The sequence below is a fragment of the Bombina bombina genome, chromosome 3, assembly GCF_027579735.1.
Source record: "Bombina bombina isolate aBomBom1 chromosome 3, aBomBom1.pri, whole genome shotgun sequence".
NCBI lineage: Eukaryota > Metazoa > Chordata > Amphibia > Anura > Bombinatoridae > Bombina > Bombina bombina.
The window spans coordinates 965,954,541-965,978,538 of NC_069501.1; the positions used below are offsets into that span (position 1 = coordinate 965,954,541).

At 42.9% G+C, this 23,998-nt stretch overlaps 1 protein-coding gene across 1 annotated transcript in view; it reads left to right on the forward strand.

Annotated features, from left to right (window-relative positions):
- Positions 1 to 23,998, forward strand: part of RB1 (RB transcriptional corepressor 1) — a 1,127,793-nt gene that overhangs the window by 1,048,155 nt on the left and 55,640 nt on the right. The window lies entirely within an intron of this gene.

Sequence of the window (23,998 nt, forward strand, 5' to 3'; positions counted from 1 at the left end):
AAGCAAAGGCTCATACAGACATTGTTCTAGCCTTTCTAAGGTCCCACGGGTGGAATGTGAACATAGAAAAAAGATCTCTGTCCCCGTTCACAAGGGTTCCCTTCCTGGGAACAATAATAGACTCAGTAGAAATGAAGATCTTTCTGACAGAGACCAGGAAGTTAAAACTTCTGAACACTTGTCGAGTTCTTCAATCCATTCCTCAACCCTCCATAGCTCAGTGCATGGAGGTAATAGGACTCATGGTTGCAGCAATGGACGTGGTTCCATTTGCTCAAATTCATTTAAGACTATTGCAACTGTGCATGCTCAAACAGTGGAATGGGGATTATGCAGATTTGTCTCTCCAGATTCAAATGGACCAGAAAACCAGAGACTCAATCCTCTGGTGGTTGTCTCTGGATCACCTGTCTCAGGGAATGAGTTTCCGCAGACTGGAGTGGATCATTGTCACGACCGACGCCAGCCTCCTAGGCTGGGGCGCGGTCTGGGAGTCCCTGAAGGGTCTATGGTCTCGGGAAGAATCTCTTCTTCCGATAAACATTTTGGAATTGAGAGCGATATTCAATGCACTCCAGACATGGCCTCAACTAGCGGAGGCCAAATTCATCAGATTTCAGTCGGACAACATGACGACTGTGGCGTACTTCAATCATCAGGGGGGAACAAAGAGTTCCCTGGCGATGAGAGAGGTATCCAAAATCATCAAATGGGCAGAGGATCACTCTTGCCATCTATCAGCAATTCACATCCCAGGAGTGGACAACTGGGAAGCGGATTATCTGAGTCGTCAGACTTTCCATCCGGGGGAGTGGGAACTTCACCCGGAGGTTTTTGCCCAGTTAACCCAACTATGGGGCATTCCAGATCTGGATCTGATGGCGTCACGTCAGAACTCCAAAGTTCCACGTTACGGGTCCAGGTCCAGGGATCCCAAGGCGACATTGGTAAATGCCTTAGTAGCGCCTTGGTCGTTCAATCTAGCTTATGTCTTTCCACCGTTTCCCCTTCTCCCCCGGCTAATAGCCAGGATCAAACAGGAGAAGGCTTTGGTAATTTTGATAGCTCCTGCGTGGCCACGCAGGACTTGGTATGCAGACCTTGTGAATATGTCATCGGTTCCACCATGGAAGCTACCTTTGAGGCAGGACCTAATTCAAGGTCCATTCGAACATCCAAACCTAGTTTCTCTGCAACTGACTGCTTGGAGATTGAACGCTTGATTCTAGCTAAGCGTGGGTTTTCGGAATCAGTTATAGATACCCTGATCCAGGCTAGAAAGCCTGTCACCAGGAAAATTTACCATAAGATATGGAGGAAATATCTTTGTTGGTGTGAATCCAAAGGTTACTCATGGAGTAAGATTAGGATTCCAAGGATTCTAGCTTTTTTCCAAGAAGGATTGGAGAAAGGTTTGTCAGCTAGTTCCTTAAAAGGACAGATTTCCGCTCTGTCTGTTTTGTTACACAAGCGTCTGGCAGCAAGGCCAGATGTTCAGGCGTTTGTACAGGCTTTAGTCAGAATCAAGCCTGTCTATAGACCTGTGGCTCCTCCATGGAGTCTAAATTTAGTTCTTTCAGTTCTTCAAGGGGTTCCGTTTGAACCTCTACATTCCATAGATATCAAGTTACTATCTTGGAAAGTTTTGTTTTTGGTAGCTATTTCTTCTGCTAGAAGAGTTTCTGAATTGTCCACGGCCCACCCTGGCATTTTAGTCAGGTTTAAATTTATTTTTGTAAACTACAGTCACCACTGCGCCCTATGGTTCTCCTTTTTCTCCTAACTGTCGGTCGAATGACTGGGGGGGGCGGAGCCTGAGGGGAGCTATATGGACAGCTCTGCTGTGTGCTCTCTTTGCCACTTCCTGTAGGGATTGAGAATATCCCACAAGTAAGGATGAAGCCGTGGACCGGATACACCGTAGGAGAAAGAAATTTATCAGGTAAACATAAATTCTGTTTTTTACTGGTTTTGATGTTTTTTCAATCCGGTTTTTGCCATTAAGGGGTTAATTGTTTATTTGCATAGTTGTGCAAAGTTACTAAGACTGTAAGATACTACTGTAAAAATTTTGTTAAGTTTACTGCTTTTTTACACTGTTTTGCAGAACTTGTGCACCTTTTTTTCTCTTAAAGGCACAGTACCGTTTTATTTCTAAGTGTTATTTACGTTGATTACAGTGTTTTCCAAGCTTGCTTGTTACATTACTAGCCTGTTTTAACATGTCTGATACCAAGGAAAATCTTTGTTCAATATGTTTGGAAGCCATTGTGGAACCCCCTCTTAAAATGTGTCCCAAATGTACTGATATGTCTATAAATTATAAAGAACATATATTAGCACTTAAAAATAGAGCAATAGATGATTCCCAGTCAGAAGTAAATGAGGGTTCGCCATCTAGCTCTCCCAAAGTGTCACAACCAGTAACGCCCGCACAAGTGACGCCAAGTACCTCTAGTGCGTCACATTCATTTACTTTACAAGACGTGGCCACAGTTATGAATACAACCCTCACTAAGATTTTATCCAAACTGCCTGGTTTACAAGAAAAGCCGGACAGCTCTGGGTTAAGGAAAAATGCTGAGCCGTCTCACGCTTTAGTAGCCATTTCTGATATGCCCTCACAATGCTCTGAAGGGGCGAGGGATTTGTTATCTGAGGGAGAAATTTCTGATTCAGGAAAGACGCTTCCTCAGACAGATTCTGATATGACGGCCTTTAAATTTAAGCTTGAACACCTCCGCTTATTGCTTAGGGAGGCTTAGCAACTCTAGATGATTGTGACTCTATAGTGGTCCCAGAGAAATTGTGTAAAATGGATAGATACTTAGAGGTTCCTGTTTACACTGATGTTTTTCCAGTCCCTAAGAGGATTGTGAATATTATTGCTAAGGAGTGGAATAGACCAGGTATTCCGTTCACTCCCCCTCCTGTTTTTAAGAAAATGTTTCCCATATCTGATACCATAAGGGACTCATGGCAGACAGTTCCTAAGGTGGAAGGAGCTATTTCTACTCTGTCTAAGCGTACAACTATACCTATCGAGGACAGTTGTGCTTTCAAAGATCCTATGGATAAAAAATTAGAGGGTCTCCTGAAGAAATTTTTTGTTCATCAAGGTTTTTCTCTCCAACCTATTGCGTGCATTGTTCCTGTAACGACTGCAGCTGCTTTCTGGTTTGAGGCTCTAGAAGAGGCTCTTCAAATGGAGACTCCATTAGAGGAAATTATGGACAGAATTAAGGCACTTAAGTTGGCAAATTCTTTTATTACAGATGCCGCTTTTCAACTGGCTAAATTAGTGGCAAAGAATTCAGGTTTTGCCATTTTAGCACGCAGGGCGTTATGGCTTAAGTCCTGATCTGCTGATGTGTCATCCAAATCTAAACTTTTGAACATTCCTTTCAAAGGTAAGACCCTATTCGGGCCTGAACTGAGGGAGATTATTTCAGACATCACTGGAGGGAAAGGTCATGCCCTCCCTCAGGATAGATCAAATAAGATGAGGGCCAAACAAAATAATTTTCGTTCCTTTCGGAACTTTAAGAGTGGTCCTGCTTCAGCTTCCTCTGCTACAAAGCAAGAGGGGAATTTTGCCCAATCCAAGTCAGTCTTGGAACCAGAGACCTAACCAGGCTTGGAACAAGGGTAAACAGGCCAAGAAGCCTGCAGCTGCCTCTAAGACAGCATGAAGGGGTAGCCCCCGATTCTGGACCAGATCTAGTAGGGGGCAGACTCTCTCTCTTTGCTCAGGCTTGGGCGAGAGATGTTCAGGATCCCTGGGCTTTAGAAATTGTGTCCCAGGGATATCTTCTGGAATTCAAGGGCTCCCTTCCAAGGGGGAGATTTCACATTTCTCGATTGTCTGTAAACCAGACAAAGAGAGAGGCATTCTTACGCTGTGTCGAAGACCTACATACCATGGGGGTGATTTGCCCAGTCCCAAAGGAGGAACAGGGGCTAGGGTTTTATTCAAACCTGTTTGTGGTTCCCAAGAAAGAGGGAACTTTCAGACCAATCTTGGATCTCAAAATTTTAAACAAGTTCCTCAAAGTTCCATCATTCAAGATGGAGACTATTCGGACTATTCTACCTCTGATCCAGGAGGGTCAATATATAACTACCGTGGACTTAAAGGATGCGTATCTACACATCCCTATTCACAGAGATCATCATCCATTCCTCAGATTCGCCTTTCTAAACAGGCATTACCAGTTTGTGGCCCTTCCTTTCGGGTTAGCCACGGCTCCCAGAATTTTCACAAAAGTGCTAGGGTCTCTTCTTGCGGTTCTACGACCACGGGGCATAGCAGTGGCGCCTTATCTAGACGACATCTTAATTCAGGCGTCGACTTTCCAGCTAGCCAAGTCTCACACAGACATCATGTTGGCTTTTCTGACATCTCACGGGTGGAAGGTGAACATAAAAAAAGAGTTCTCTCTTCCCTCTTACAAGAGTTTCCTTCCTAGGGACTCTGATAGACTCGATAGAAATGAAAATATTTCTGACGGAGGTCAGAAAGTTAAAACTCTTATCCACTTGCTGAGCTCTTCATTCCATTCCTCGGCCATCAGTGGCTCAGTGTATGGAGGTAATCGGACTTATGGTAGCGGCAATGGACATAGTTTCTTTTGCCCGTCTACACCTCAGACCACTGCAACTATGCATGCTCAAACAGTGAAATGGGGATTATGCAGACTTATGTCCTCAACTGCATCTGGACCAGAGATTCTCTTCTCTGGTGGTTGTCTCAGGACCACCTGTCTCAGGGAATGTGCTTCCGCAGGCCAGAGTGGCTCATTGTAACGACAAATGCCAGCCTGCTAGGCTGGGGTACAGTCTGGAACTCCCTGAAAGCACAAGGCTTATGGTCTCGGGAGGAAGATCTCCTCCCGATAAACATTTTAGAACTGAGAACGATTTTCAATGCGCTTCAGGCGTTGCCTCAGCTTGCTGCGGCCAAATTCATCAGGTTTCAGTCGGTCAACATCACGACTGTAGCTTATATCAATCATCAGGGAGGAACAAGGAGTTCTCTAGCGATGATGGAGGTAACCAAAATAATCCGGTGGGCAGAGGATCACACTTGCCATCTTTCAGCAATCCACTTCCCAGGAGTAGAGAACTGGGAGGCGGATTTTCTAAGTCGTCAGACTCTTCATCCGGGGGAGTGGGAACTCCATCCAGAGGTATTCGCCCAGCTGATTCAGCTATGGGGCACACCAGAATTGGATCTTATGGCGTCTCGTCAGAATGCCAAACTTCCTTGTTACGGGTCCAGGTCCCGGGATCCCAAGGCGGTACTGATAGATGCTCTAGCAGTGCCTTGGTCCTTCAATCTGGCTTATGTATTTCCATCGTTTCCTCTCCTCCCACGTCTGGTTGCCAGAATCAAGCAGGAGAGAGCTTTGGTGATTCTGATAGCTCCTGCGTGGCCACGCAGGATTTGGTATGCAGACCTAGTGGACATGTCCTCGGTTCCACCGTGGACTCTGCCAATGAGGCGGGACCTTCTAATTCAAGGCCCGTTCACGCATCCAAATCTAATTTCTCTGCGTCTGTCTGCTTGGAGATTGAACGCATGATTTTATCAAAGCGTGGTTTCTCCGAATCGGTCATTGATACCCTGATTCAGGTTAGAAAGCCTGTCACCAGGAAGATTTATCATAAGATTTGGCGCAAATATCTTTATTGGTGTGAATCCAAAGGTTACTCGTGGAGTAAGATTAGGATTCCTAGAATATTGTCTTTTCTCCAAGAAGGTTTGGAGAAGGGATTATCTGCTAGTTCTCTTAAAGGTCAAATATATGCTTTGTCTATTCTACTTCACAAACGTCTGGCAGATGTCCCAGACGTTAAAGCATTTAGTCAGGCTTTGGTCAGAATCAAGCCTGTATTTAAACCTGTTGCTCCGCCATGGAGCCTAAACTTAGTTCTTAAAGTTCTTCAAGGGGTTCCGTTTGAACCTATGCATTCCATAGATATTAAGCTTCTATCTTGGAAAGTTTTGTTTTTAGTAGCTATCTCTTCGGCTCGAAGAGTTTCTGAGCTATCTGCTTTACAATGTGATTCACCTTACCTGGTTTTTCACACATTTATTTCTCTTGTGATGTATCGAGTCCACTGCCCGCCCTGTTTTTAAGACAGGCATATATATTTTTATTTTTAAACTTTCAGTCATCACTGCACCCTATGGTTTCTCCTTTTTCTTCCTAGCCTTCAGCCGAATGACTGGGGGGTGGAGCTAAGGGGGGAGCTATATAGGCAGCTCTGCTGTGGGTGCTCTCTTTGCCACTTCCTGTAGGGGAGGAGAATATCCCACAAGTAAGGATGAATCCGTGGACTCGATACATCACAAGAGAAATAAATTTATCAGGTAAGCATAAATTATGTTTTTTTATGTTTACTTGGATTTAACTTATTTGTTTTTACAAAAGGAGCACTTTTTAATATCCCTTTAAGAAAATCGATATTTCCATCTAAAGGGGAGGAGAGTCCATGCTTTATTCATTACTTATGGGAATTAAGAACCTGGCCACCAGGAGGAGGCAAAGACACCCTTAAATACCTCCCCCACTCCCCTCATCCCCCAGTCATTCTTTGCCTTTCATCACAGGAGGATGGCAGAGAGGTGCCGAAGTTTCGGAGGTCTCTTATGGAAAGTACTACTCTTTGCCATAGGACGGGAGTTTAAGCCCTAACAAGCCTTTCAGTTGAGGGCCTGGGTGAAAGTTAGAGTCCGGAGATGCAGGGAGAGCTCTCCTCTGCGACACCATCCCGATTCATATTAACGGCTCCTATAGCAATCGGCGTTAACTAGTTTCGCAGACTTCTTTCTTCTCTCAAGTCCATGTCAGGGCGATGCTACGACCTGTCACACTTGAAGGGCCGTTTTTCTGTTCCACGGCATGGATTCTGGTAACAGCGTGGCGTCTTTTATGTTTGTAGAATCAAGGGTTATAATTCCGGGTAAGGGGAATATTGAACAGGGGGGGTTTATACATGATATTGTTTATTGTGTCATTGCTGCATTATGTGCGCGATGAGGCTCTGGCAATGTGGTGGAACTGACAGGTACTTTCCAGGAGTTTTGCACGCCCTTTTTTTTAGCGTTTTCTCCTTTAGGCAGGAGCGGTCCTGTTAGGGCTCTTCACTTCCGGTCTGATCTGCGACGGAGGAGACAAAGCAGTTTCTCTAGTCTGGGTCATAGGAGGTGGTGAGTGCTCCGGCCATTGACGGTTATAAAGGTGCCTGTACTTAATTTTGCTAATTAAGATAAAAGCTATGGTGGATTGCGTTGGAGGGTACTCCCTCTTTATCTAAGTCTTTTTCATGTGTTTATTGTGAGGTTCCGGTAGACCAGCCTGCGCAACTATGTTTCACATGCCTTGATAAAGATACGACATCTAAAACTAAAAGAATGTCTAGTACTACTGAGCCATCCACCTCTGAGGGTTCTCCGTCCCTTGAGGTGTGTTTCCTAATTGCGTCCCCTACTCTACATGCAGCTCCCCAGGGTCCAACTGTTACCCCTTCGGGAGAGATTTGCTGGCTGCCAGATTTTGCGGACCAACTTCAAACGGCAGTCTATAAAGTGATCCATGCTTTACTGCATTCTACTCAGAATTCCTCTATTTTGGAAACTCCTGCGGAGTGGTACGACAATGAGGCCCACTCCGACGCTTCGGAGGGGGGTCCCTTTCGGTTCAGAGTCCGTGTCATCTAAACCTCCGGCGGAGGAGCCTGGCTATAGGTTTAAAATGGAGAATTTGAGCTTTTTGCTGAAGCAAGTGCTTGCTTACTCTAGAGGTTTTGGAGCCGAAGCTTCCGGAGGAACCTTCTATTCCTAAGCTGGACAGGGTGGTACCCCAGACCTTCCCAGTTCCTGTAAAGATGGCAAATATTATAAAGAATGAATGGGAGCGATTAGGTTCTTCCTTTCTCTTGTTAAGTGTATCCAGTCCACGGATCATCCATTACTTGTGGGATATTCTCCTTCCCAACAGGAAGTTGCAAGAGGATCACCCACAGCAGAGCTGCTATATAGCTCCTCCCCTCACTGCCATATCCAGTCATTCTCTTGCAACTCTCAACAAAGATGGACGTAGTAAGAGGAGAGTGGTGTATTATAGTTAGTTTTTTAACTTCAATCAAAAGTTTGTTATTTTTAAATGGTACCGGAGTGTACTGTTTATCTCAGGCAGTATTTAGAAGAAGAATCTGCCTGCATTTTCTATGATCTTAGCAGAAGTAACTAAGATCCATTGCTGTTCTCACATATTCTGAGGAGTGAGGTAACTTCAGAGAGGGAATGGCGTGCAGGTTTTCCTGCAATAATGTATGTGCAGTTAATATTTTTCTAGGGATGGAATTTGCTAGAAAAATGCTGTTGATACCGGATTAATGTAAGTTAAGTCTTAAATGCAGTGATAGCTACTGGTATCAGGCTTATTAATAGAGATGCATACTCTTATAAAAATTTAATATAAAACTTTTGCTGGCATGTTTAATCGTTTTTATATGTGTTTGGTGACAAAACTTATTGGGGCCTAGTTTTTTTCCACATGGCTGGCTTGATTTTTGCCTAGAAACAGTTTCCTGAAGCTTTCCACTGTTGCAATATGAGTGGGAAGGGCCTATTTTAGTGCTTTTCTGTGCAGATAAAAATACTGACAGAGACATTCAGCTTCCCTCTGCATGATACAGGACATCTCTGAAGGGCTCAAAAGGCTTCAAAGTCGTGTTTGAGGAGGGTAACAATCACAGTAGTCTGTGGCAGTTGTTGTGACTGTGTTTAAAAAGCGTTTTTGTCATTTATTATTCTGTTTTTGTTATTAAGGGGTTAATCATCCATTTGCAAGTGGGTGCAATGCTCTGCTGACTTGTTACATACACTGTAAAAATGTTGTTAGTGTAACTGCCTTTTTTCACTGTTATTTCAAATTTTGTCAAAATTTGTTTCTCTTAAAGGCACAGTAACGTTTTTTATATTGCTTGTTAACTTGCTTTAAAGTGTTTTCCAAGCTTGCTAGTCTCATTGCTAGTCTGTACAAACATGTCTGAAACAGAGGATACTTGTTCATTATGTTTAAAAGCCATGGTGGAGCCCCATAGGAGAATGTGTACTAAATGTATTGATTTCACCTTAAACAGTAAAGATCAGTCTTTATCTATAAAAGAATTGTCACCAGAGGGGTCTGTCGAGGGGGAAGTTATGCCGACTAACTCTCCCCACGTGTCGGACCCTTCGCCTCCCGCTCAAGGGACGCACGCTAATATGGCGCCAAGTACATCAGGGACGCCCATAGCGATTACTTTGCAGGACATGGCTGCAATCATGAATAATACCCTGTCAGATGTATTATCCAGATTGCCTGAATTGAGAGGCAAGCGCGATAGCTCTGGGGTTTTTTTTTTTTGTTTGTTTTTTTTTTTTTTTTTTTTTTTTTTAATTTTTATTATAATTTTGAAAAAGTACAAAGTGCAGTGGCAAAATAAGCATTACAAGTAGGATATTCACATATATCCAAATACATTTGTCAAGAGTTTACATATATGTTATCAAGTCTAAGAGTGGGGGGGGGGTGATGAGTCTGTTATGCCCAACTAGGCCGCCTAATCGTCCATTATTTTATATAGTGTTATATTGCATTAATCATGCATCTTTCATGGGGAGAGTCCAAGAGAGAGGGAAAAAAAAAAAAAAAAAAGTTAACATAATCTCCTCCCTTCTCACCGCCCCATCCAATCCTGTCCATTTAAACCTCCAATTCGGGGCATATTCACTATATTTGAATATTAATGATACCTTCTATGTTAGCAGTAAAGTCTCTACCCTGATCTAGAATAAAGTCTTTCCAAGTTTTTAAATATGAGTTATCTTTCTTCCTTTCAAGCCTATAGTCATGGGCTGCTATTATTGCACTATCAGAAAGAAGATTTTTTGCTTCTTTGATTGATGGAGCTCGTGGTTTGCACCAATTGTCAAAAATAAGTTTTCTGAGGTTAAGTATCGCAGTTAGAATGAATCTCTTTTTATTCCCCCATGAAATACAGGGGTTCAGTAATATTATAGAATTTATTGAAAGTCTCACTTCAATATTTATCATTTGGGAAAGAAGATAGGCTACCTTATGCCAAAATTGGTTTACTTTCAGGCATTCCCACAGTAGGTGACCCAGATCTGGATCGTTTAAATGGCACTTGATACAAAGATTTTTAACATTACAATTCCACTTAGCTACCCGCCGTGGGGTGAGGTAGTCTCTATTGATAATCTTAAACTGCGTTTCTCTTAGATAAGTTGAAGGGGAGATAGCTAGCGCAGTCTTTAAACTGTTCTCTAGTTGATCTATAGGGTCTATCAAGCTTACTATCTTTCCCCAATATGCCTTCGCCCGTTCTATATATTTTTCTGTCTCTGCTGATCTTAAAATTTTATATATAGAAGTCACGGAACACTTTTCCATTTTAAGATGATCCATTAATGGGTGGTCTTGGAAAGTCTGAGGAAACAGATACAGTAACTTTCGTATATAATCTGTGGCTTGCAAAAAGTAGAACATATGTTTCTTCTGTGCTGCCGGAAAGTTATTTTGAAATTCTGTAAATTTATGAAATTTTCTAGTCTTAAAATCATAGAACTCTGCAATCGAGAGAACTTTGGAAGGTGACCATAGACTAAAAGGGTTAGCTGAGTTACCTAGTGGAAAGTGCCAATTTCCTTGAATAGGTAGCCATTTAGAGACCGCTGTGGGATGTCCAAGCAACTTCATGGTATTCCTCCATGCTTTTAAGATATCCTTCAATAAGGGGTGGTTAGCAATTGTATTGCCCAAAATCTTATTTGTTGCATGTAATATAAAGCCCATAGAATAGGGAGCACATATGTGTTCTTCTAAGTACTTATTAGATAGTTTAAATGATTGAAAGAGCCATTCAATTGGAAATCTTATTAATGTTGCTAAATTGTACCATTCCAGGTTTGGAAGTGATAGCCCCCCTCCCAAATATGGTTGGTATAGTATCTCCAGTTTTATTCTAGGTTTTCTCCCACTCCAAAGAAAATATCTCAGTGCCCGATTGAAGCGCCATAGGTCCATTTTTTTTATAAGCAAGGGAAGCATTCTACATGGGTATAAAATTTTTGGGAGATTAACTTTACCCGAGATTGAAACCGGTAACGCTGCCCAACTTCTTAATTTCATCATGGTTTCTTGGAGGACTGAAAGAATATTGTCGCAATACCAGTCATCTGGGTTAACAGAGAGTTTCAAGCCTAGATATTCCAAGGCATTAGATTCAATAAATTCAAAGGTTTGCTGTTTTACTCCTTTTCAACCAAATTGCCTTTGATTTTGCCAAATTAGTTTTGTACCCTGAGACATTGCCATAATCCTTTAAAAGTTCTAAGACCATGTCCATGGTATCTTTTGGATTACTGACATACAAAAGTAAATCATCGGCAAATAGGGATATTCTTAGCACTTCCTTGCCTATGTTAATTCCTGTGAGAAGTTCCCTTAATTTGATTGCCAGTGGCTCCAGAACTAAATTGAAAAGTAGGGGTGAAAGAGGACACCCCTGTCTCGTGCCTCTAGAAAGTGTAAAAGATTGAGTTAACTCATTATTGATCATAATTGATGCCTTTGCATCTGAATAGATGTTTCTAATAAAGGTACAGAACTTACTTCCAAATCCGTATTTAGCCATAACTTTGAACATAAATGGCCATTCCACTCTGTCGAAGGCCTTCTCTGCATCCAAAGATAGCAGGAAGGCCTCCGGCAGAGCAGAATCCCCGTCACTGTACTGAGAGATAGCATGGAGTATCTTTCTAATACTTTTCTCAGATGATCTTCCACTCACAAATCCCACCTGATCCTCGTGTATAATTTTAGGTGCAATTAGCTTCAATCTTTCTGCCAAAATCTTCATCATAATCTTATAATCAAGATTCAGCAGGGATATCGGTCTGTAGGCTGTAAGATCTAGGGGATCCTTATTAGGTTTAGGGATTAGTACGATGTTTGCTCTCTTAAAATCTTCCGATACCCTGATGTTTTCTTCAAAGTACCCTTTGTATAGGTCCTTAAGGACTGGAGTAATTTTTTCTAATAGTACCATATAAAACTCCAAAGGCAGGTTGTCTGGGCCAGGAGATTTTCCTCTAGCTAATGATTTAATGACCCTTACTATCTCCTGGTCACTTATAGGCTTATCTAGAGCTTCCAAGTCTGTTCCTGATATCAATGGTATCTTAATAGAATCTAAAAATCGATCAATGTCTTCTGCTTGTGGTTGTTGTGAAGCATAAAGGTCTGTGAAAAAATTGCGGAATAAGAGAGCCATTTGTTCCTGATCTGAGGTGATACTCTTATCTTTTCTAATAGCCACAATAGGCTTTCTCTGAGTTTGTGTTTTAAAGATGGATGCTAAGAATTTGCCTGCTTTATTGCCATATCTTTTAAATTTGGCTGCTTTGATTTGTATTGATTCTTGGGCTTGTTCTAATAGAAAATGATCCCTATTTTTTTTATTAGAGAAGTAAATTTCTCTGTTTACTATAGTTGGGTTCTGCATATAACTAGCGTAAGCCTCTTTAAGTTTATTAGATAGATCATGGTATCTAGAAACTTGCTTCTTTTTTAATCTCGCCATATATGATATTATCTCTGCTTTTAGATATACTTTAGCCGTTTCCCAGAAAAGAAGTGTATTATTTCTACTGTGAGCATTAAAAGAGCAGTAATCTTCCCAGGCCTTTTCCAAAAAGGACTTAAATTTATCTGAGTTGGCTAAATAGACTGGGGAAAAAAAAGAGTTAGATGTATAGGATTTCTTAACTTGAATTTGTAATATTACAGGGGCATGGTCGGAAAGAGTGAAGTCCAGAATTTCACATTTAGAGATTCTAGGAGCCAAGATTTCTGATACTAGGTATAAATCTAGTCTAGACATGGTATTATGGGATTTAGAATGGCATGTAAACTCCCGAGAATTAGGGTTCATAGTTCTCCAAATGTCTATAAGATTAGTTGATTGGGTCAATAAACTAAAGATTTTTTCTTCATATTTATGATGGGTTCTTGTATAATTCCCTTTTTTCCTACTTAGGCCCATTCTAGTTCTATCAATGCTCGAGTTAGGGGTAATATTAAAATCCCCTGTTATAATTATGTTATCTTTTGCAAACTTCAAGATATTCTTAATTAACCGGGTCCAGAATGCAACATCGGGACTATTAGGGCCATACAAGTTAACTATTAAGAAGAATTGATTTTGAATCTTCATTCTGACCATTATATACCTGGCCTCTCTATCTCTCACTACTTTAATGATTTCTTGTCCAAGGTTTTTATGGATCAAGATCATCACCCCTCTGGCTGCTTTCCTATATGAAGCGAAAAATGTTTGCGAAAACCCACGTATCTTAAGTTTGTTATGTTCGACATCGGAGAGATGGGTCTCCTGTAGACAAATGATGTCCAGTGCCTTCTTACTTAGAAAGTTTATCACCGCTTTCCTTTTAATGGGGGAGTGAATTCCTCCCACATTCCATGAGATAACCTTTATCTTCTAACTATGTTTATTTTTGAAGCTAAGTTTGCAGGATATCATATCGCTAAGTAGAAAGATGGAATAAAACCGAAATTGGAAGGCGCAACACTGTATATAACAAATTGCCCAAGGATATGTGGATGGGTGGGAGAGAGAGGAGGAGAAGAGAAAAAAAAAAAAAAAAAAAGAACCACAAACATACACATTTATAACAAAAAGAAACATGGTGATATAAGCCAGTAGATAGAATTTGTACATCAAATCATTTCTATCGTCAGAGTTAAATCCTTCAAAAACAGTTTCACAAAAATAACTCAAAGTATATATCCTAACCTTAATTAAAATTGTGGTGTATATCTCAATTCCTAATACATAAATACCTTTATACATTGTATCTATAGAACAGTGAAAATCGTGTTTACTGAGTGAAGCTGAAACCATTTCTATAACAACAAATAGACTTTTTTAGTTCAATTTCACAAAATTGTGTCAAAATATTCGTAATATCATCCTCGGGTGGACCTTTCGTGTGTGTTTCAAAAAAAAGAACCACAGACATACACATTATAACAAAAAGAAAAATGGTGATATAAACCAGTAGATAGAATTTGTACATCAAATCGTTTCTTTCGTCGAAATTAGATCCTTCAACAACAAATTCACAAAAATAAATCAAAATATATATCCTAACCTTAATTAAAAACTGTGTGCATATCTCAGTTCCTAATACATAAATATCTTTATACATTGTATCTATAAAACAGTGAAAATCGTGTTTACTAGGTGAAGCTGAAAAAAAAAAAAAAAAAAAAAAACGTTTCTCCTTAAAAGAGACATGGAGAAAAAAAAAAAAAAAAAAAAAAAAAAAAAACCCGTTTCTCCTTAAAAGAGACATGGAGAAGGAAAAAAAACAAAAACCAAAAAAAAACGTTTCTCCTTAAAAAAGATATGGAGGAAAATAAAATAAAAAAATAAAAAAAAAAAAAACGTTTTTCCTTAAAAGAGACATGGAGAAGGAAAAAAAAAAAATATAATCAATAAATCAAGGACTCTCATTAAATCAAGCTCAATGTTTTGATTCATTCTCTAAGAACAATTGTGCGGCTTCTGGGGTTTCAAATATATAGGTATTGGGTCCAGACTTAATTCTAAGTTTGGCAGGGTACATTAAGGAAAAAAATCTCTTCTCCTGTGCTAGTTGAGAACAAATAGGGGAAAATTTCCTCCTTTTAAGTGAAGTCTCTGCTGAGAAGTCCTGGAATATTAGGATTCTAGCTCCATTAAATTGTAGGGGTTGTTGTTTTCTGAATGCTTGAATAAGCTCATTCTTTCCTTGGTAGTTAAGATATTTGGCAATCACTGGTCGCGATCTCTTTATGCCTTGCTCCGTCCCCTCTTGCTCTCTACCCAATCTGTGCACTCTTTCCACAGTGAACAGTGACTTTTGTTGTTGAATAGCCATCAGACTTGGGAGAGTTTCTTCCACGAACTTTTTTAGATCCTGAGATTTTATTGTTTCAGGCAGCCCAATTATTCGCAGGTTGTTACGCCTTGCTCTGTTTTCGGAGTCTTCCATCTTATTTGTAAGAATTTTGTTTTGTGAGATTACTTCTTCCAATTTTGCATTTAATATGGTTTGACTATCCTCATAGTCTGAAATCCTTTGTTCCAAATAGCTTATTCTCTCATTTTGAGCTCTTATTTCCCCCATGATGGCGTCTAGTCGTGCATTCACTTCTTCGATCTTAGGTATAATCAGCTCAGATACCTGCATAGCAATTGTTGTGGCATCCAAGGCCTCAGGAGTTTTTTCTTCTGCGCAGGATTTATTAGGAGAATTTATTGATTTATTGATCTTCTTGTCTATAACCTTTAACTTAGGAGACATTTTTTGCTGCTTAAGATACTTATCCATCAATCAAATACTAGGTGGATTTAGATAGCCACTCTTATATGTTTTAATAGCATTTTAAAATCTTTATAGTATGTCTCCAAGCCAGTAAGAAAAGGGAAGAAAAGAAAAAAAACAGATAGAAAGCAGTATGTTTTTCTCACCCCTGCTTTACACTTCTACACAGGCGGATAGTTGGCTTTATAAGTCCCTTTTCTCCCTTTCTTAGCAATGGAATTAGCGATTTGTATAAGATGGAGAGAGGATAGTTTGTTAAAAAAAAAAAAAAGTGGCAGTAATTCACAGTATAAAATATATTTCAACAGTCACAGCAATTTGCTATAGTTTTAAGTCTCCAGCCTTGGGCTCTTTACCTCTCTCCATGTATCCAGGTATCCATGCATCCAGGGCCCATGCAGCCCTATCATCCGGGGGTGAAAGCCTCCCTGTGAGAGACTAAGTGCAGTCCAGGATCCTCCTCCTACCACTTCCACTCCTGGTTCTGCTCCTAGGTCAGGGCACCTGCTCCTCACACGCCCATAGACCTTTCCCGTGCTTTGTGACTGCAGCTTGGCCACCACCTCTGCCCGGCGTTACTCACAGGCCCCACTGTTGGACCGGACTGGCCTCACGGTCTCCATCCATCCAGCAGTATGCCTCCCTAAAGCAGGGCTGGAGACACGGCCTGATATCCGCCGTAGTTCCGTCTCCTTACCACCTTAGGAGTAGCGTCGGCTAACTCACATGTGCAGCTCTGCTCTGCACCTCGCCGCGCTGCGTGATGACGTCACACTTGCACCTCCCCGCAAGAAGATAGCTCTGGGGTTAGACGAGATACAGAGCGCGTAGATGCTGTAAGACCCATGTCTGATACTGCGTCACAATATGCAGAACCTGAGGACGGAGAGCTTCAGTCTGTGGGTGACGTCTCTGAATCGGGGAGACCTGATTCAGAGATTTCTAATTTTAAATTTAAGCTTGAGAACCTCCGTGTATTGCTTGGGGAGGTATTAGCTGCTCTGAATGACTGTGACACAATTGCAGTGCCAGAGAAATTGTGTAGGCTGGATAAATACTATGTAGTGCCGGTGAGTACTGATGTTTTTCCAATACCTAAAAGGCTTACAGAAATTATTAGTAAGGAATGGGATAGGCCCGGTGTGCCCTTTTCCCCACCTCCTATATTTAGAAAAATGTTTCCAATAGATGCCACTACACGGGACTTATGGCAGACTGTCCCTAAGGTGGAGGGAGCAGTTTCTACTTTAGCAAAGCGTACCACTATCCCGGTTGAGGACAGTTGTGCTTTTTCAGATCCAATGGATAAAAATTAGAGGGTTACCTTAAGAAAATGTTTATTCAACAAGGTTTTATTTTACAGCCCCTTGCATGCATTGCGCCTGTCACTGCTGCGGCGGCATTCTGGTTTGAGGCCCTGGAAGAGGCCATACATACAGCTCCATTGACTGAAATTGTTGACAAGCTTAGAACTCTTAAGCTAGCTAACTCATTTGTTTCTGATGCCATTGTTCATTTGACTAAACTAACGGCTAAGAATTCCGGATTCGCCATCCAGGCGCGTAGGGCGCTATGGCTAAAATCCTGGTCAGCTGATGTGACTTCAAAGTCTAAATTACTCAACATTCCTTTCAAGGGGCAGACCTTATTCGGGCCTGGTTTGAAAGAAATTATTGCTGACATTACTGGAGGTAAGGGTCATACCCTTCCTCAGGACAGGGCCAAATCAAAGGCCAAACAGTCTAATTTTCGTGCCTTTCGCAATTTCAAGGCAGGTGCAGCATCAACTTCCTCTGCTTCAAAACAAGAGGGAACTTTTGCTCAATCCAAGCAGGCCTGGAAACCTAACCAGTCCTGGAACAAGGGCAAGCAGGCCAGAAAGCCTGCTGCTGCCTCTAAGATCTAGTAGGGGGCAGGCGTGGGCAAGAGATGTTCAGGATCCCTGGGCGTTGGAGATCATATCTCAGGGATATCTTCTGGACTTCAAAACTTCTCCTCCACAAGGGAGATTTCACCTTTCAAGATTATCTGCAAACCAGATAAAGGAAGAGGCATTCCTAAGCTGCGTACAAGATCTCCTTGTAATGGGAGTGATCCATCCAGTTCCGCGGACGGAACAAGGACAGGGGTTTTATTAAAATCTGTTTGTGGTTCCCAAAAAAGAGGGAACCTTCAGACCAATTTTGGATTTAAAGATCCTAAACAAATTCCTCAGAGTTCCGGCATTCAAGATGGAAACTATTCGAACCATTTTACCCATGATCCAAGAGGGTCAGTACATGACCACAGTGGACTTAAAGGATGCCTACCTTCACATTCCGATTCACAAGAATCATCATCAGTTCCTGAGGTTTGCCTTTCTAGACAGGCATTACCAATTTGTAGCTCTTCCATTCGGGTTGGCTACAGCCCCAAGAATTTTTACAAAGGTTCTGGGCTCACTTCTGGCGGTCCTAAGACCGCGAGGCATAGCAGTGGCTCCTTACCTGGACGATATCCTGATACAGGCGTCAAGCTTTCAAATTGCCAAATCTCATACAGAGATAGTTCTGGCATTCCGGAGGTCGCATGGGTGGAAAGTGAACGAAGAAAAGAGTTCTCTATCTCCTCTCACGAGGGTTTCCTTCCTAGGGACTCTAATAGATTCTGTAGAAATGAAAATTTACCTGACGGAGTCCAGGTTATAAAAACTTCTAAATGCTTGCCGTGTTCTTCACTCCATTCCGCGCCCCACGGTGGCTCAGTGCATGGAAGTAATCGGCTTAATGGTAGCGGCGATGGACATAGTGCCATTCGCACGCCTGCATCTCAGACCGCTGCAATTATGCATGCTCAGTCAGTGGAATGGGGATTACACAGATTTGTCCCCTCTACTAAATCTGGATGAGGAAACCAGAGATTCTCTTCTCTGGTGGATATCTCGGGCCCATCTGTCCAAGGGTATGACCTTTCGCAGACCAGATTGGACAATTGTATAACAACAGATGCCAGCCTTCTAGGTTTGGGTGCAGTCTGGAACTCCCTGAAGGCTCAGGGTTCATGGACTCAGGAGGAGAAACTCCTCCCAATAAATATTCTGGAGTTAAGAGCAATATTCAATGCTCTTCTGGCTTGGCCTCAGCTAGCAACACTGAGGTTCATCAGATTTCAGTCGGACAACATCACGACTGTGGCTTACATCAACAATCAAGGGGGAACCAGGAGTTCCCTAGCGATGTCAGAAGTCTCCAAGATAATTCGCTGGGCAGAGACTCACTCTTGCCACCTGTCAGCGATCCATATCTCAGGTGTAGAGAACTGGGAGGCGGATTTTCTAAGTCGTCAGACTTTTCATCCGGGGGAATGGGAACTCCATCCGGAGGTGTTTGCACAATTGGTTCTCCGTTGGGGGAAACCAGAATTGGATCTCATGGCGTCTCGCCAGAACACCAAGCTTCCTTGTTACGGATCCAGGTCCAGGGACCCAGAAGCGGCACTGATAAATGCTCTAGCAGCGCCTTGGTTCTTCAACCTGGCTTATGTGTTTCCACCATTTCCTCTGCTCCCTTGTCTGATTGCCAAAATCAAACAGGAAAGAGCATCAGTGATATTGATAGCGCCTGCGTGGCCACGCAGGACCTGGTATGCAGACCTAGTGGACATGTCATCCTTTCCACCATGGACTCTGCCTCTGAGACAAGACCTTCTCATACAAGGTCCTTTCAATCATCCAAATCTACTTTCTCTGAGACTGACTGCATGGAGTTTGAACGCTTGATCCTATAAAAGCGTGGCTTCTCCGAGTCAGTAATTGATACCTTAATACAGGCACGAAAGCCTGTCACCAGGAAAATTTACCACAAGATATGGCGTAAATATCTTCATTGCTATGAATCAAAGAATTACTCATGGAATAGGGTTAGGATTCCTAGGATATTGTCCTTCCTCCAAGAGGGTGTGGACAAAGGATTATCAGCTAGTTATTTAAAGGGACAGATTTCTGCTCTGTCTATTCTTTTACACAAGCGTCTGGCAGAAGTTCCAGACGTTCAGGCATTTTGTCAGGCTTTAGTTAGAATTAAGCCTGTGTTTAAACCTGTTGCTCCTCCATGGAGCTTAAACTTGGTTCTTAGAGTTCTTCAAGGGGTTCCGTTTGAACCCCTTCATTCTATTCATATCAAACTTCTTTCATGGAAAGTTCTTTTTTCTGATGGCTATTTCCTCGGCTCGAAGAGTCTCGGAGTTATCTGCCTTACATTGTGATTCTCCTTATCTGATCTTTCATTCAGATAAAGTTGTTCTGCGTACAAAACCTGGGTTTTTACCTAAGGTGGTTTCTAACAAGAATATCAATCAAGAGATTGTTGTTCCATCATTATGTCCTAATCCTTCTTCAAAGAAGGAACGTCTTTTGCATAAATCTAGACGTAGTCCGTGTCTTGAAGTTTTACTTACAGGCTACTAAAGATTATCGCCAAACATCTAACCTGTTTGTTGTTTACTCTGGACAGAGGAGAGGTCAGAAGGCCTCGGCGACCGCTCTTTCTTTTTGGCTTCGGAGTATAATCCGTTTAGCCTATGAGACTGCTGGACAGCAGCCTCCTGAAAGGATTACAGCTCATTCTACTAGAGCTGTGGCTTCTACCTGGGCCTTTAAAAATGAGGCCTCTGTTGAACAGATTTGCAAGGCTGCAACTTGGTCTTCCCTTCATACTTTTTTCCAAATTTTACAAATTTGATACTTTTGCTTCTTCGGAGGCTGTTTTTGGGTGAAAGGTTCTACAGGCAGTGGTTCCTTCCGTTTAAGTTCCTGCCTTGTCCCTCCCATCATCCGTGTACTTTAGCTTTGGTATTGGTATCCCACAAGTAATGGATGATCCGTGGACTAGATACACTTAACAAGAGAAAACATAATTTATGCTTACCTGATAAATTTATTTCTCTTGTAGTGTATCCAGTCCACGGCCCGCCCTGTCCTTTTCAGGCAGGTCTAAATTTTAATTAAACTACAGTCACCACTGCACCCTATGGTTTCTCCTTTCTCGGCTTGTTTCGGTCGAATGACTGGATATGGCAGTGAGGGGAGGAGCTATATAGCAGCTCTGCTGTGGGTGATCCTCTTGCAACTTCCTGTTGGGAAGGAGAATATCCCACAAGTAATGGATGATCCGTGGACTGGATACACTACAAGAGAAATAAATTTATCAGGTAAGCATAAATTATGTTTTTCCCCTTCTTCTAACTTTAAGAAGCTTTTCCCCGTTCCAGAGGCCCAGCTTGAGCTGTGGGGAACCATTCCCAAGGTGGATGGAGCTATCTCCACGCTCTCTAAGCATACGACTATTCCTCTAGAGGATAGCTTGTCTTTCAAGGAGCCCATGGATAAAAAGTTGGAAAACATGTTAAGGAAAATGCTTCAGCACACAGGGTTTGTTTTTCAACTGGAGCTTTGTCATATTGGTGTGATTCTCTGTGCAAGATGATTGAGGGCCAGCCCTCTTTCGAAGAGGTACAGGAAAAGATTAAGGTGCTGAAGGTTGCCAATTCTTTCATTTGCGACGCCAATATGCAGATTATTCGCCTGAACGCTAAGATGTGTCAGTGTTTTCCGTTTTAGCACGCAGGGTGCTGTGGCTAAAATCTTGGTCGGCGGACATGATTTCTAAACTGAGGTTACTGTCCCTGCCTTTTCAAGGTAAGATTTTGTTCGGTCCAGGCCTGGACTCTATTATATCCACGGTTACGGGAGGCAAGGGCGCCTTCCTGCCCCAGAATAAAAAGGCTAAACCTAAGGGTTCCAATTTTTGTCCTTTTTTCGTGGACAAGGCCCAAAGCCAGCAGCCCGCCGCCTCGGGCTAGGAATAAGTCTAAGCAGAACAAGAAGCCCGCCGAGACAAAATTGGCATGAAGGAGCGGCCCCCGACAGGTCTACGGACCGAGTAGGGGGCAGATTGTCTCTCTTCTCCGACGCCTGGTTGCAGGATGTTCAGGACCCTTGGGTTCTGGAGGTTGTCGCCCAGGGTTACAGGATAGGGTTCAGGTCCCTTCTGCCCAGGGGCAGATTCCTTGTGTCAAACCTGTCTTCAAGGTCAGAAAAGAGAGAGGCCTTTCTAGATTGTGTGAGGGATCTCTCATAGGCGTTATCGTACCAGTACCCCATGCAGAAAGGGGGGTCTAGGGTACTATTCAAATTTGTGGTTCCAAAGAAGGAGGGCACGTTCCGCCCGATTCTGGATTTAAAGTGTTTAAACAAGTTCCTGTCCGTTCCATCGTTCAAAATAGAAACGATCAGGTCCATTTTGCCTCTAGTTCAAGAGGGGCAATTCATGACCACAATAGACTTGAAGGATGCCTACCTGCATATTCCAATTCACAAGGACCATTTCAAGTTTCTCAGATTTGCGTTTTTGGACCAACATTTTCAATTTGTGGCCCTTCCCTTCGGTCTGGCGACGCCCTCTAAAGTCTTCACAAAGGTTCTGGGGGCCCTGCTTGCAGTGGCCAGAACAAGGGGAATTGCGGCAACATTTTAGTTCAGGCGTCGTCCTTTCATCTCGCAGAAGTCAACTCAAGGGCTCTGCTTCTGTTACTTCAATCTCACGGTTGGAAGATCAACTCCGGAAAAAGTTCCCTGGTTCCCAGCACCAGGGTGGAGTTTCTGGGCACGATACTAGACTCCGTGTCCATGAAGATATTGCTCACAGATCAGCGACACCGGAAGATTGCGTCCGTCTGTCTTGCCCTTCAGTCCTTAGGGAGTCACTCAGTGTATGGAGGTGATTGGGCTCATGGTCTCCAGCATAGACGTCATTCCATTCACAATATTTCATCTCAGACCTCCTCAACTGTGCATGTTGAGGCAGTGAAACGGCGATCATTCCGATCTGTCACAGCTGATATCCATGGATGCACAGACTCGGTCTTCCCTCTCTTGGTGGATCCGTCCGGTCCAGTTGTCGATGGGGACATCCTTCTTGAGACCGTCCTGGGAAATTGTGACCACTGACGCAAGTCTGACGGGATGGGGAGCTGTTTGGGGTGCCAGTGCACAGGAAAATGGTCTCAACTGGAGTCTCTTCTTCCTATAAATATCCTGGCACTGCGAGCGATCTACAACGCTCTGAAGGCGTGGCACTGTCTGGGGGAGTGCAACTTTATCAGGTTCCAGATGGACAACATTACCTCTTTGGCATACATCGACAACCAGGGGGGTACGAGGAGCTCCCTAGCAATGAGGGAGGTGTCTCGGATTCTGGAGTGGGCGGAGGCCCACAGCTGTTCGCTTTCAGCGATCCACATCCCTGAAGTGGACAACTGGGAAGCGGATTTTCTCCGCAGACAAACATTTAATCCGGGGGAATGGTCTCTTTACCCCGAGTTGTTTGCAGAGATTTGCCAGAGATTGATCTCATGGTGTCCCGATTAAATTGCAAACTTCCCCGATACGGATCGAGGTTGAGGGACCCCCAAGCGGAGCTGATAGATTTGTTGGCAGTACCTTGGGGGTTCAGTCTAGTGTACATTTTTCCTCTGTTACCACTTCTACCTCGTATAGTGGCACGCATAAAGCAGAAGAGAGCGTCGTCCATTCTGATTGCTCCTTCGTAGCCGCGGAGGACGTAGTTTGCGGATCTGGTGGAGATGTCATCCTCTCCGCCGTGGAGGTTACCCTGTCTCAGGGTTCTGCTGGAACAGGGTCCTTTTCAACATCAGAATCTAGATTCTCTGAGGCTGACTGCGTGGAGATTAAACGCTTAGTCCTAGCCAGGAGAGATTTTTCTGAAACCGCGATTGATACTCTAGTTCATGCGAGTAAGCCAGTCACTCGACGCATCTACCATAAGGTGTGGAGAGTTTACTTGTCCTAGTGTGAGGGCCATGGATATCCTTGGCACAAGGTGAAGGTATCCAGGATTTTGTCCTTTCTCCAAGAGGGTTTGGAGAAGGGTCTGGCCACTAGTTCTTTGAAGGGACAGATCTCGGCTCTATCAGTGTTGTTGCATAGGAAGCTCGCTGAGCTCCCTGACATTCAATCCTTTGTTCAGGCCCTGTCTAGAATCAGGCCTGTCTTTAGGCAGTCTAACCCGTGGAGCTTGAATTTGGTTCTTAAAGTTTTACAGAGGGCTCCGTTTGAGCCTATGCATTCTCTTGACATAAAGATCATGTCTTGGAAGGTTCTTTTCCTGTTAGCCATTTCATCGGCCCACAGAGTTTCCGAACTGGCGGCCTTGCAACATGAGCCCCCTTATCTGGTGTTTCACGCGGATAAGGCTGTTCTTCGCACTGGCTTGGGATTTCTTCCCAAGGTGGTGTCTGACCGTAACATCAATCAGGAAAAAGTTGTTCCTTCTTTGTGTCCTAGCCCCTCTTCTTCTAAGGAGAGGCTACTTCATCATCTGGATGTGGTTTGTGCCTTGAAGTTCTATCTACAGGCAACTAAAGATTTCAGACAATCTAACTCCCTTTTTGTAGTCTATTCAAGGAAGAGCAGGAGTCAGCGGGCCTCTGCTACTTTTTTGGCTGAGGAGCTTGATCCGCCTCGCCTATGAG